This window comes from Leptinotarsa decemlineata, unplaced genomic scaffold (genome assembly GCF_025532065.1).
Source record: "Leptinotarsa decemlineata unplaced genomic scaffold, Ldec_3_MD MMD2_P_RNA_scaffold_6, whole genome shotgun sequence".
Classification (NCBI taxonomy): Eukaryota; Metazoa; Arthropoda; class Insecta; order Coleoptera; family Chrysomelidae; genus Leptinotarsa; species Leptinotarsa decemlineata.
In genome coordinates, this window is record NW_027412533.1 from 6731712 (window position 1) to 6745945 (window position 14234).

At 32.8% G+C, this 14234-nt stretch overlaps 1 protein-coding gene across 6 annotated transcripts in view; it reads left to right on the forward strand.

Moving 5' to 3' along the window:
• The window catches only part of LOC111505964 (uncharacterized), a 405865-nt gene that overhangs the window by 125212 nt on the left and 266419 nt on the right, over positions 1 to 14234 (forward strand). For 5 of the 6 annotated variants that reach the window (XM_074169892.1, XM_074169899.1, XM_074169896.1 and 2 more), the window contains exon 3: positions 126 to 161. The exons of the other annotated variant lie outside the window; for it this stretch is intronic. The gene's annotated coding sequence lies outside the window, so the exon portion shown is untranslated. The remainder of the gene's footprint in view (positions 1 to 125; positions 162 to 14234) is intronic. 6 annotated transcript variants of the gene reach the window in all.

A 14234-nucleotide genomic window follows, 5' to 3' on the forward strand; every position in this document is an offset into this window, starting at 1 on the left:
TTGTTAAATCTTTCCGGAGTCAGGTTGATGTTTTACAACCTACATGATAGTTCATACCTACGAGTATGAAAAATAAGTTCAATGATGAATCGACTTATTTAATAATGTTACTTTTTTTGTTGCAGATCTTCACAAACTACTTCTTGGGTGATATTATAGAGGTAAGATGCAATAATAACATTTCAACTTAAAAAAGCATTGATTATCGCTGACTGATCAAAAAATGACTCTTTGTATCTGATTTTTCATCTAGTCATATATTATATATATATATATATATATATATATATATATATATATATATATATATATATATATATATATATAATATAACAATGGTGAATAAATGAAAGAAGACCCACAAAAGTAAAACTTGTGCGTGGGCAGATTATTGAAATATATAAAGTAAAACAATAATAATGATGATGCATATAGAGAACACACCTAAGTTGGACAATATTATATTAACAATGTAATAGTACCAATATTTATTGTTGTGAATATAAGTTTATGTATCATTCTAAGTACAATAATGAATATCAGTTTCTTCGATGATTTCCACGAATAAACAGGGAGACCCACAGAAACTTAGGTTGTGCGTGGGTTTTTTTCCTGTTTGTCATGAATTTTGTTGTTTGATATAGAGGTATTTTATAATTTTTTCAATATTTTAGTCAACATAGGGGAAATAACTCTTCAATTTCCAACTAATTGTTCTGTACTCTTAATATATCGTGAATTACTTTTCTGTCTAGATTAAATGTGTACGATTTTAGTTTTTTCTGATTAAAGTGATAGAGTTGGTGTGAGTAATGAGACCCTTCAAACTTTCATGTAGGAAGTTGAAAAGCCGAAGTGCGAGGTAAGTATAACATCGTTGTCCTACCGCTTTTTTGAGGATTTCGTATGAATATCAGAATTGCTTTTTTGACTTGTTGTGTATTTATGTTTTATTGTTTTCAGTTCGTGCTTGTTTCTGTATAGGTTAACTAAAATGCTATAAAAAAATGATTGTTTCAAATCGAACCATTTCGATTCTTTATATAATTCATCTGTAGGATACCTATACGTTCTCTTGAATATTATTTTAGGAATCTTTTTTGCAAAATTTCAATTTTTTTTAGGTGGATATCTGCTATGCCTCCCCACCCTAATATCCCATATTGTAATCTTGATTCTATTAATGCCTGGTACAGATATCTTGTACATCCTTCTAGATTGAAGGTAATACTTCAAAATGGAACACAATCGCTATATAGTTATTGCATTACAGCTTGTTGAATATAATCCTAATCTACTACAATCAATGGCTCAAATAATACTACGAATTTGAAAGGAATATATTTCGATGATTGTTAGTAGATAATTCACTCCGAGCCTCATGCTAGTTGTTTTCAATTACAATTAATGCTGAATCGAATAATTTTTCGTTGATGTGGAGCATTATACATTAGGTTTCTGGAAGTTTTATGCGAACTTTGTTTCATTTCCTCATAATGTAGCTTAGGAGAAGAGACAGGATATCGCATATACTCCATATATATCACTATTTACTTTCAATGTAACATAGAACATGCATATTTCCAATCAGATAAAAGAATGGGGTTAAGGTTAACAATTGAGTAGTTGCGATCTTTACCTTTTCCTTCTATAATAAGCTATTTTGAACAAACCACAACCATGCGTGATTGCGAATGCAGAAATACATAAATTATTTCTGATATCATACGTTTCATGGTTTTTCTTAGCATGACTCGTTTGCCTCGATTTTCAGTGTTTGTTTGCTGACCAGATAGAGATTTCTTGTATTTCAAAATGTATAACACACTGAGGATATATACGAAAACGGAGTTATTTTGAGAGTATGTAAACGACGAAGAAATATTTCGATATGTGATTGAATTGGCCGTTACTTAATGGTAATCCATAATGTATTCAATTAAAACTTTATCGGGAGATCTTTACTGAATAGTTCATGAAATCGCAAAACGTATTTTTTTATAGAATTGCATCCCTACGCATGTTCATACTAACTAAATTCTACCTCATTAGTGTTTCATATAATATGAATATATCTCAGTATATCTCAGTTCCATACCACCAATATACGAAAAACTTTCCAAGGATTTACAAGGAACTAGGTATGAAGATGGTGTTTAAGACGAGTCATACACTGCAGAGCCTTTTAGGAAGTCCAAACTTCGAGAATTCGAAAAAGTTTGGAATGTACGAAATTAAATGTAGGCCTGCGATGCAAAATATTTTGCATATTTCGCAACAAAATCATTCCATAGACTTCAGTTCATCATTATTAATTAGACAAGTTAACAACAACATACATTCAGATGCCTATGAGAGTGTAGAAATAAGTAAACATAATAATATTATGAATAACGATGGTGGACCAATACCTAATAGAATACTATATAACTTGTTGAAATAATATTTTTTCAATCATTAGATTCACCAACTGTTACATTCTAAAATTGATTTAATACTAGTAGATAAGGCAATATTGTGACATTATTTTTTAAGACACTTGAGACGCAGGTACCTATGGTATAAATTAGGATAACTTTGTAAGTATGATCAGTTTGATCTTCCTCTTGAAGATGATCACTTGGTGATCTGAACATGTGTCGAGGTGTTGAAAAAACGGTTTGGTGTTGGGAAAAAACTCCACTGATATTCATGGGTATATCAATCTGAATCAATTTACGGTCTATCCAATCATTGACTGATAATTTCACCAAAGTTCAGTTATAAACTAACTAAAAATGTAATCATTATGGGAACATTCTCCATCAATTCATCAAATGGACATGTAATGAACCAATTTACATATCGGGAAACATATCCGACAGTGAGAAGGAATTCAATTCTAGTTGGTTCTTCAATGAAATTTTATGATTTCTCAAGCCTATGATTTCAGATCATTCCAAAAAATTCGATTCATTTTCTCTTTCAGTGCCCTTTTCATTCTTTGGGAAATATTCTCCCCAATTGGCCAATATGATGTTTTGGACAAGAATCATAAGTTGAATTATATACTCCTGATCTATTCGACATTGAAGTTTTGTCCTCATTGTTTCCATTTTTTTTCAACGTGCGATAAAATTGGTAGGTTCGCCAACATGTGTCAATGTCGAATGACGCTTTCTTGAAGTGAAATGGATCTGGTAAATGGTTGGTTTTTTTAATTTTTTGGGACGAATTGAAAAATTTGGCAAACTTGCCCAACGGACTACCTGTACCAGTAAAAGAGATTCCGTATTAAATCAAAGACGAAACAATTTGAAAATCATAGGTTTCGGTTCCTTAAAATTGTATTTTTATATCAGCATCATTCTTATGAAACTATCATCTACGTATGTATACCAGTATAAAAAACTGTTGATGAAATGCGTATTATGAATTTTATTTTCAAGGTTACCTATTGAAATTTCAGCCAGTAAGAAATTCATTGGGTTTCCCACAATTAGCCATTCGCTGAACGGATGGAACGGATGGAAAATAAACAGGCAGAAGGTCATAAATGAAACCATTGCCTTTTTTTCGACAGCTAGGCGGCAGTTGAGGCGCTCAACTCATTTCAAGTCTTCTCAAGACTGGTGGGAAGCTGTCTGGGCACCATCAAGGAGCTATGTACCCAAAATAGGGTCACTCTAGCTTGGGTACCCGTACATAAGGGTTAGAAGGGCAATGATGAGGCCATTATTCTAGCCCGTGAAGGCACATCCAATGCTATGATCGGCCCAGAACTCTTCTGCGGGGTAGCAAAAGCGAAAGACATCCATAAACTCATGGATGCAAGCCGAATCGATCAATTGGTGGAACAAGCTCCCAGAAATGAGGCAGGCGAAAGAGTCCATAAAGAAACGATCTCCCAAATTCACGGAAAACCTGCTAAATCACAACTGTAAGGTTGTAAGGGTAGTGGTCGTTCTACTAACGGGGCTTAGCCGACTCAGGAAACATATGAGCAATATGAGTCTGACAGATGAAACCCAATGCAGGTTCTGTCAAGAAGAGGAAGAAACTGCACTGCAGGTGCTCTGTGAATGCGAAGCGATAGCAGGGCCGAGACACGCAAGATGTGAGGAAGAGAAACCAGAAGCTGTCAGTTATATGAAGGGGTTAGTATGAAGGCTATGGAGTCTCATCGAAGAGATCAAACTTGACAATGAGCAACACCTAAGGAGCATCATAATAGATATGGAAAGGTCGCAGTGAATCAGGCCAGGTGCCAGCTACTCGACGATCTAATCTAATCTAAAACATTGATTAGGAGGAATTTGGTTGGTATGAATACGCCTTTCGTAAACTGTTTAGTGGAAATTTTACAAAGAAGTGTCAATTGAATTTTCGTTTTTTCATGATTGACTGAAATGTTGAAATTGGAAAGATACCAGATTATTTATCGTTATTTACTATGTTTCATTCCGTTAGGTAATACAATTTCATGCACAATAGATTTTAATTAACGATTATTGTATGTGAAGAAAATACTGTTTATAAAATATTCGAGAACTTATTATGAAGTTGAATATTTTTGAAACAAGTATCTCTGCACACAGCTAATTAACGAAAAACAGATTTTAAACAGATTTAAACACAAACATTATTATATATAGGGAAAATGTTACATTGCTATTGAATTGAATACAATAATGATTGTGGATAGTGACTTTTTTTATTGTGATGAACATCATTGTCCTTTCTATTTAGGTCTTTCTGAATATCCCAAATATTCAACAAGTCATTAGTCAAATGATTTGAATGCCAAGTGATTTAGGGTAACGTGATTTAGAAAAAATATAGAAAGTAATACATCGAAATGAGTTTGGTTGACGATTTGTCAACATTACCAAAAATTAATTTGATTTTTTCTGAGAGAACCCTATATTGTTAATTGTCCAACCTCTCAAATCCATCCTGCTCTTTCACGTCGAGTATTATTCTTGAATCGTATCTCAAATTTCATATAATAACGATGAATAATCCAGTGATGCATGGTTCCAGAATTCAGTTAATCATCGACAGTGTTTGTTTTTCTCTGATTGATTCTCCGCTCTTAATTTATCTCGTTTGCTAGTCAAATAATCCTGGTAAACACTTTTTTTCTCTCCAGAGACTAGTGAACGTGTTCATCGATGATAATAGTCGTGTATGAACTCATCAATTGGCAAAAACAAGAAGTGACGCAAGTTGTTTTACCGAAAGGTTCTTCCAATTAACTTTTTTGAATTGTCTGGAGCCACGGAGAGATTTTAAACAAGTGGTGTGTGTGTGTGTGTATGAAATAATAGGACATAATTGTGAGCTGAAAAAATAGTTTGAATTTACTGAGAAGAGTATCGCAACAAATTTTGCCATTTGTAGTTTATGTAATGCAATATGGCGATACTAAAAATCTCACAATAAAGTGTTTCTTGAATACATGTGTAATTTCCTGAATATGGAGAGTATGATTTTCTTTGCATTTACTAAAAGTTACTTAACGATTGTCATCATTCAAAAACAATAGTAGAAAATAATGATCAAAACATGGTAGAGTAATTTTTGTTCTTTGAAAGACATTTCGTGGAGGAGTCAATGTTTCTTATTGTTTTATGTGTATACGATCTTCTACGATATAAAAAATTAACGAAATTTGATCAGTAGCGCCTCTACTGAAAGTAATGAAGGATTAACTGAAAAGTTCGCCCCAGAAAGTTTCTCCGTACGTAACATAATCTATTAAGAAGTTCAATCAGTCAGTAACTTGTATCCGCAAAGTATATATGTATACATGTGACCCATTGTACGCATCCTCTCGAGAAGTTGTCCTCCTAGGTCATAGTCCATCCTGTCATTTCCAGGAAGGTGGACAGGTCACCAGGAGACATCTCCTATATATCGGCAGGCGTAGGCCAAGACTCGTCGAACACACACTCTCTTATTGACGATAACTCCGGAACATGCCTGACAGTTTCATCTTCCTGCATAGAGGTGTGTCCACTATCCCCATAAAATGAAGGTTTTTCCTCAGTTGACAGTGGCCAGTCAGAAATCCTACTGTTAAGCGTAGGTTTTTCCTGGTCATCGCCTGATATTTCTTTGGCGCCAGCTTCCCAGGATCGCCCAGGGTGATACTTGTAAGTCTGCATCCTTTGATTCCATCCCATCTCTTTAGGGATTGAGCATAGGTGTGACGTTTGGCTAGTTCCGAAATTGTTGAAGTCATCAGGCCGTAGGTGTCACAAATTCAGATACATAGTTTTCGTTAGAGGCTTAATTTTTCGAAATTTAATCTATTTTCTTCCTCAAAACCAAAACATTCACTTGTGAAAACACCTCACACGAAAACTGGTATATTTCTTTTGACAAATGTTAACCATCTTATAAAGCTAAGTATGTACATTTCACTGTTTCCATAGATGTGAATACGACATACTATTCACTGAGTGGATTACGTAAAGCAGTAACGTTCCGAGTTGAACTTATCAGTTTGTCTTTCATGACATTTTTTCAGACTGTCTAAGGGTCGAACTTTATTCGTTTCATTATAGAAGGCTGACTACGCAAAAAAATAAAAACATGAAAAAGTATGTAGTGATATTCGATAACTAATCATTTTTTTAGTAAAATCCAAATGAACTGGATTCATGCCAAAATCATCGCTGTATATTGATTGGGCTCCTTTCCCGTTGAGGTGACATTATAGACATTTCATAACGTATACTGATTCAAGACTCATTAGAAGTATCATGATAACAGTGATGTCATAAAAATACGATAATTTCAATTTATTTTTTCTGGTCGGAATAAAACAACTGGCAGTTGAAAAACCTGCCATATGAAAAACTATTTTTGAAAACTTTTCATTCATTGGGATACATTTTTGTCATTTGATAATACGAACTGCAGTAATATTGACAAAATATGAAATCATTAAAGGAATCATTGATATTTATATTTCGACGGATCAACCGGGTACCAAAAGTATGAATTCATTCGAAAGGGATATATTTTTAGGAGTCATTAATTTTTGGGAAAGAAAGTTTTTGGCTTTCTACTACTCCATCTGATACAAAAAAATGGATGAGAGAATCTTCCAAAGAAAGGAAGGAAGTAATCAATTTGAAAATATGTAACTCTATACATGGATGTGTAGATCATGCAAAGAAGTAACTTTCAGACACAAACTGTCTTAAGGCGAAACACGTGTATACCAGTTAGAGTGACAGTGTTCCATGTGAGTACAATTTATTACCATTCATTCAAAGTAGAACTCATGTGAATGATATCTGATTCTCATTCCTCAACAAATGTTCGATATACAAACTGAATAGAGAAAAGTATCTTCTGTATAATTCAGTGTTCATATAGAAGTATTTGTTTCGAAAGAATTTTTTCTTTCGTGTAATTCAATGTTTATATGAAAGTAGCTGTTTCAGGAGGACTTTCTTTCAGTTTGTGTCTGAAAGTTACTTCTTTGCATGATCTACACATTCATGTATAGAGTTACATATTTTCAAATTGATTACTTCCTTCCTTTCTTTGGAAGATTCTCTCATCCATTTTTTTGTATCAGATGGAGTAGTAGAAAGCCAAAAACTTTCTTTCCCAAATATGAATTCATATTATTGATTTCATCGTGAAACATACCCTTATACATTTGTGACACGTGACATTTCAACATAATTGTTATATGATCTCTGAAAGAATATGAAAATTACGTCTCAAATACTTCCTGATTGTTTTTCCATTGTTATCTCAATTTCACATCGTGTCGACAATGTGCACCGACCTGAATTGCTCGATATGCCGGTATAATGATCCTTTCTCGACCATATTTTTCTTTGCTCTTTCGAGAAACAATGTAATGCCAACCTTGAAAAATGTAACATCCCTTTCTAAGAGAGTCACGAGGCATCTCGTGTGACAATATTATTCATGGTAGACACTCTCGGAATTTGAATCGGCCTTGGGTTTATTGCTCTACTTTTATATAGTACGGAGATATTATTTAGTAATGCAGTTGTAATTATTCATGGTGAAATCGACAATAATGGAAATATTTTGTGGGGATAAGTCAATATATTATATTCTGCTCATTATACATGCAAAACAGAGTGAAGAAAATTTTGGGACTTCATCATGATTTGCTAGAACTGTTGGCCGGTTTTTAATACTTCACCGAGTCCAGTCTATTTTTGTATGGCAAACAAGTCGCAAACAAAAATTTTAATAGACGTTCGAGTTCTTTCATTACCTGCAGTGGCGTGCGTTTATGTATTTAATCTCCAATAATATTGTCGAGTTCATCATAAGAATGGTTTTGGTGATTTCTCATCTTCAGTTTCACTTTCATTCTTGATGATGGTTGGATAAATGATTTTGAAACTCACATTTGCGAACACATTTCCACCAGAGTATCAACGGTATACAAAGGATTTTGGTGAATACGGCGTCATACAATTCAAAAATACTGATCTTTTTGTTATCAGAAAAATCAAATGTGCTCATTCGTTTTACTAGAGAGACAACTGAAGTAGTAATTCAAACTCACACACTAGGTATAATTTACTAATACTAACAATGGTTCAGACGCAAGTTATTCATCATTGATTCATATTATTTAACTTTAAAAAAACAGACTTTCTTAGGTTAAGCGAATTAATTAGGGACCCAAATTGGAGAAAAGTTATAGAGAAGAAATCAGATGTGAACGTGGCTTTACATGAATTTTATAATATTTGGTACAACATAGTAAATATATATATGCCTAAATTTGTTGTATGTACAAATTCAAAGAGTTTTACGGTATGGCTTGAAAAGGAAATTAAAGACTTATTGAGAGGAAAATCGTGATATAGGAGACTGAGAATAATATCTGATTTTTATGATATAAATCATGAAGAAATAAAAAAAAATTAGAAATTCTAATCAAAATGGAAGAAAAAAAATATATAAAAAAATTGGAACATAATTTAGCAGTGGATGTAAAGAGTTTCTGGAGTCACATAAATAATGAAAGACGAAATTTTACAGAATGTAGCGACTTTGTGTATAAAGGTGATCATATCACTGAGGACCAAATCACGGATACTTTTGCTAACTTTTTTCGTCGGTATATTCATCAGTAGGCACATTATAATTCTAATTTTGAACCGAATAACGGTATTTGTAATGTATTTGTATTTGTAGTTGTCATTTCAATAACCGAAAGAGATTTTAAAAAAGCGTTGAAAAAACTGAAACCTAAGAAAGCATCTGGAAGAGATGGCATTCCACCTTCTGTACTTAAAGCTTGCGAGGACTGGTTGGAGATACCTCTGCTACACATTTTCAATTTGATAATTTCAACTAACACCTTTTTGACTGCTTGGAAAACAGCAATCGTTACTCCAATTTTCAAATCGGGTAATAAAATGGATGTAGAAAACTACAGGCCAATATCTATAATGTGTGCACCTTTCAAGATATTTGAACAAATTATTTCTGCTCGTTTATATGGATATGTTGAAAAATATGTTATACCCCAAAAATACCTATATTATAAAAAGCATCATGTATATCCCGATTATAATGTAGTTAGAACTATCCATCCTAGACATGAACTCAAAATTTTTTCTTTGGAAGATCGAAGGGTGCTTAACATTCTGATGTTTTTGTTTGAAATTATTAATAATAAAACTTATTCACTAACGTTACTTTCTTTAATGCGATTCATTCAATGTGCCTCCAAGGAGAATGCGCTCTTCTGTTACATTTAATATCCCTGTTTTACAAAGAACTACTAGAGCTCCTCTTGCAACCATGTGTCGACTAGCAAATTATTATAACACACTCATTGATCTGGATTGGTCAATAACTCAAAATATGTTTAGAAATATTATAATCAAATAAATTATTAATTCGTCATCATAATGCTAACTGATTATAATTACTACTCAAATAAATTTTCTTATTTGTTGAATTGAAAATAATATTGCAAAAATCATAGTGTTAATTCACTTTTACTTTTATTTTCACTTTTATTTTTACTTTCATTGTTATTTTTCATGTTTATGGCTTGTAAATTAATCTAAATTATTTGTAATACCTAATATATATTTGTATATTTATTCATGTAATTAGACCAGTAGGTCTGTTTGGATACAAATAAATAAATAAATGAATATTCTTCAGGTAATACAGTACCTAATTGAAGCTTTATTAGATTGGACAGAATCATACTGTCATCCTTTTTTCTAGCGAAAATTGATAATATTTCAGGTACCTATGCCTAATTAATTCAGGTGAGTTGTGCAGGTATGTGATACATTGAAAAATATTTTTTATAAACAATATAAGAAATTTCAATAGAACTTTGGAAGTGAAAATTTGAGCTTCTGAAGAAAAGAGATCATATAATCAATAATACGATTGTTCCATATTTATTTTTGTTACTCACCGTATGAAATGTCTTTCGAGGTTTATTTTATCAAATCATACAATGAAATGCATACCTAATTTTTTCAAGGACAAACACAAGCACTACAGAAAAAACCTTAAGGCACTCTAAGAGCGGTGCTCGTGCGGAAATTTCAATTGACTTTGGATTTGAATCGTTGTAGATTGATTTCATTTGGAGAAACATTCTCAGGAAGTTCATTCACATAAACGCAGTTCTCCAAATAAAAAAGTTCTTAAATAGTGAAGTTGGGGGGTGCACTGAGTTGGACCTCAAAACGATGAGCAGCCACAGTCCGTCGCGTATTTCTGATATGTACCGCTCTTGGTGGAATCAATTTTGCCGAGTCACTTGAACACCTTCCGTGAAAGTATCTACGAAAGAGAAACGAATCTCCAAACTTTCTTCGATTTTCCAGACTATCCAGATTGCAAGTGATGTTCGTATCTTCAATCAGGTGGATGACTCTTATGCGTAGGTTATGCGTAGAGGCGAAACTCCATACATGCGAACAATACTCCAATGAAGGTCTGATCTGAACTTTATATAGCATTAAAAGTTGCTGAGGTGTGTATAGTTTTCTGGTTCTGAACAGTGTTCCAAGCTTTTGAGAAGCAGCCTTTGCAATTTCAGCGACATGATTTTACCAAAACATATTGGTGTCTATTTTAACCCCCAACAAACTTATCACAGTTGAAAGCGGAATTGTCTTTCGTGACAATATTATATCCGGTGAGGAGACATTTATCTTTTTGGAGCAAATCGATTCCTGGATTTCCGTGGCATTGAATTGAATTTGGTTATTTTCACCCCAATTCGAACTCACCTCTAGATCCTCATTGAGATATACAACCTTTTTCTGTCGGTGAAGATATGCATCCGCTACCGATGTCCTGGATTCCAAATGGAATCACGATACAAGTGTGTTTTCGTGGTGTATTTCATCAGTTCGGACTTCCATTGTCTAATATAATATAAATTGATTTGAAATCCCTGAAAGAATCTATAAAAAAATTAAAAAGATTAACTGAAAAATAACAATTTCAATTATCAAAAAACTGAAATTACAAAAAAATAACATACAAGCAACAACCAAAAAAATAAAAAATTGAAATATCAATACAAGCTGAAAATTGAAAAATTGAAAAAATATTATTAACAAAAAATGAAAAATTAAAATTGAAAGATTTCAAACCAAGTTACGTCACGACGTTTCGATTATTATTATTCACATTCGTTATCACCCGAAGACGATTGTGAATACTAATAATCGAAACGTCGTGACGTAATTTGGTTCGGAATATTTTAATTTTTCATTTTTTGTTAATAATATTTTTAAATTTTTTAATTTTCACCTCGTATTGATATTTCAATTTCTTTATTTTTTTGGTTTTTTCTTGTCTGTTATTTTTTTGTAATTTCTTTGTAATTGTTATTTTTCGGTTAATCTCTTTAATTTTTTTACAGATTCTTTCAGGGATATCAAATCAATTTATCTTATATTGATAATAATGATAATAATGGTCTTTATTGGGTGAAATACAATATAACATCCAAAAGGCGAAGTTCAAAACTGCAGTGTAGAACACACAGGTATTAGACAATGGAAGTCCGAACTGAGGAAATACGAGACAAGTATGATGTCGTCAGCAAAGTAATATATTGGATTCTTGGATTTTGCAATGATTACAATAAAATGATCGTTGAAGACAATATGGACTCCTGGGGAACATCTATGAAACAAGTGTCTGAAAATGAATTATCACTCCGCTGCCTGAGGGAATAGATTATAGAAAGTGGAACATTGACGTGTATTCAATTCTATCGAAGATGTTTTGTTTTCTCACACAAATTCCGAAGAATATCAGGTGTTCATAGCCTCCTCCACCTGGTAAATTTTTTCTGTGAATTATCTACAGTAGTTAGTTTCTTCTCCCCATAGTTAAAAATCCTGTTGAGCCAAATGGAGAGATCCAGGTTGCTATTCTGAACCTCTCCTTTCAATCCATCGTCCCGCACAGTTGTCAGAAAGAACTTGTGGCACTGGTACTATTCAATGAGAAAGAGCCTCATTTTACTGAAAACTTTTTTATTTCGTACTTGAAAATCTACCAGGTTGACGTTGTTAATGGTGACACAACTTTATTGAATAGCAAATAGAATCATCTACCCTTTCGGGCAGCTTTCAAAAGCAATGGTCCTATGGAACGAATATCTAAAATTCCTGCCCAAACATTGAATTTTCAGGAATATTGGGTATAAATTTGATGTAATTTTGCCAACATTCGAGTATCGGAAATGTCAACAATTCACTTGTTCATTCAGAAAAGATGTACATTTTTCTGGAAACATGTGGTGTACAGCAAATCTGGATTACGGGGATCTCACAAAATTCCCTTCTTTTGTTGAAATCTACGTGAAGACTTGTGAAAACGGTTTCACGTCTCATTTCCTATGCATAGTCAAAAACTATTTAATCTTCATCAAAAGGAAACAGATCCTATAACTTCAATATTATTGCCTTTGTTATTGTCTATTAATGGTTAGTCGGTTTGTTCATTGTTATCGTTACCATTTTCCATGAATTCATTTAAAAATCCCAACACATATTTATGTTCTGCCTAGACGATTCTCGTTGAAAATACGAACAATGAGCCTTTCACATTTTTCATGTTCATAGAAAAAATGCAGATTTTTCAGGAACCCAGATAAAATTAACGAAGTAATAACTGGAGTTCATGCACGACAAAAATGAAAACTTCAATAATAAAACCGAGTCAACAGTCATTATTTCAGAATAATTTTGACATCAACATGAATAACTTCAGCAGTAACTAGATGATAAAATTCAGGACAATAATGTGTGCTCAAACAAGAAACTTTTTACTGTGGGTTTTTATTTCAGTTGTTCCCATTAATGTTATTCAATAGTGTTCAGTTTGAACATTTAAGTTAATGAAAAATATGTGTTCGGGTTGACCTCCTTATTTAAATTCCAATGAAAACTTGAGAGAATATTATTTTTCATGACATTGCTCATTGTTGAAATGTGAAAATCTTCACACCTTCTGATACAGAATGGAAAATCTTTCAAATAGGCTGTCACTTCACTATTATTCCCAATAGAAATTTTTCATATGAGGATCCAGAATGAAGGGAGTCAGCTGCACACTTTAGCGATTCAAGCTACCCAGTAAATTTTTGTAGTGAACTCTTTTCAAATGCTGGTGCTTAGAATCTCAAAACCACCAAGTAAGCTTCAGACTTTTAATGATTCTACAGAAAAACTCAACATATAAAAGTAATAGCTGTCGACTCTTCTCAGAAAAAATGTTCATCCATTAATCTTCGAGAAATATTATTTCTAGTGAAACTATGGTAAGAAGGTGGAGTGATACTTCTTGCTTGTTTTCTATTTTCTCAATGAGTTATATTCACTTTCTGAATGAAACAAGTGAAACAGAATATTTCAGTTATATACAAATATCTTTCAGAAGTATGCAACTCTAAATCATCATTCGACATTTTGAGGAAGACAGTAATTTGATACTGTTATAATATACTTTCAAGAGAATAATATACATTCGTTTGAAATAATGTGTTATGACTAGAGGAAATTAATATTTTTATGGCAGTCAGAATGATCACAGGATCTATTTGTCCCATAACCGTTTTCACTATCATGTTTCTGGAAACAGATTCAACAGTTTTCCATATCATGACTTACCGAAAAAAAATACATATAAATTTAGGAAGTGAATTCTCTATCATCCAAATGACTTTGGACCAATAG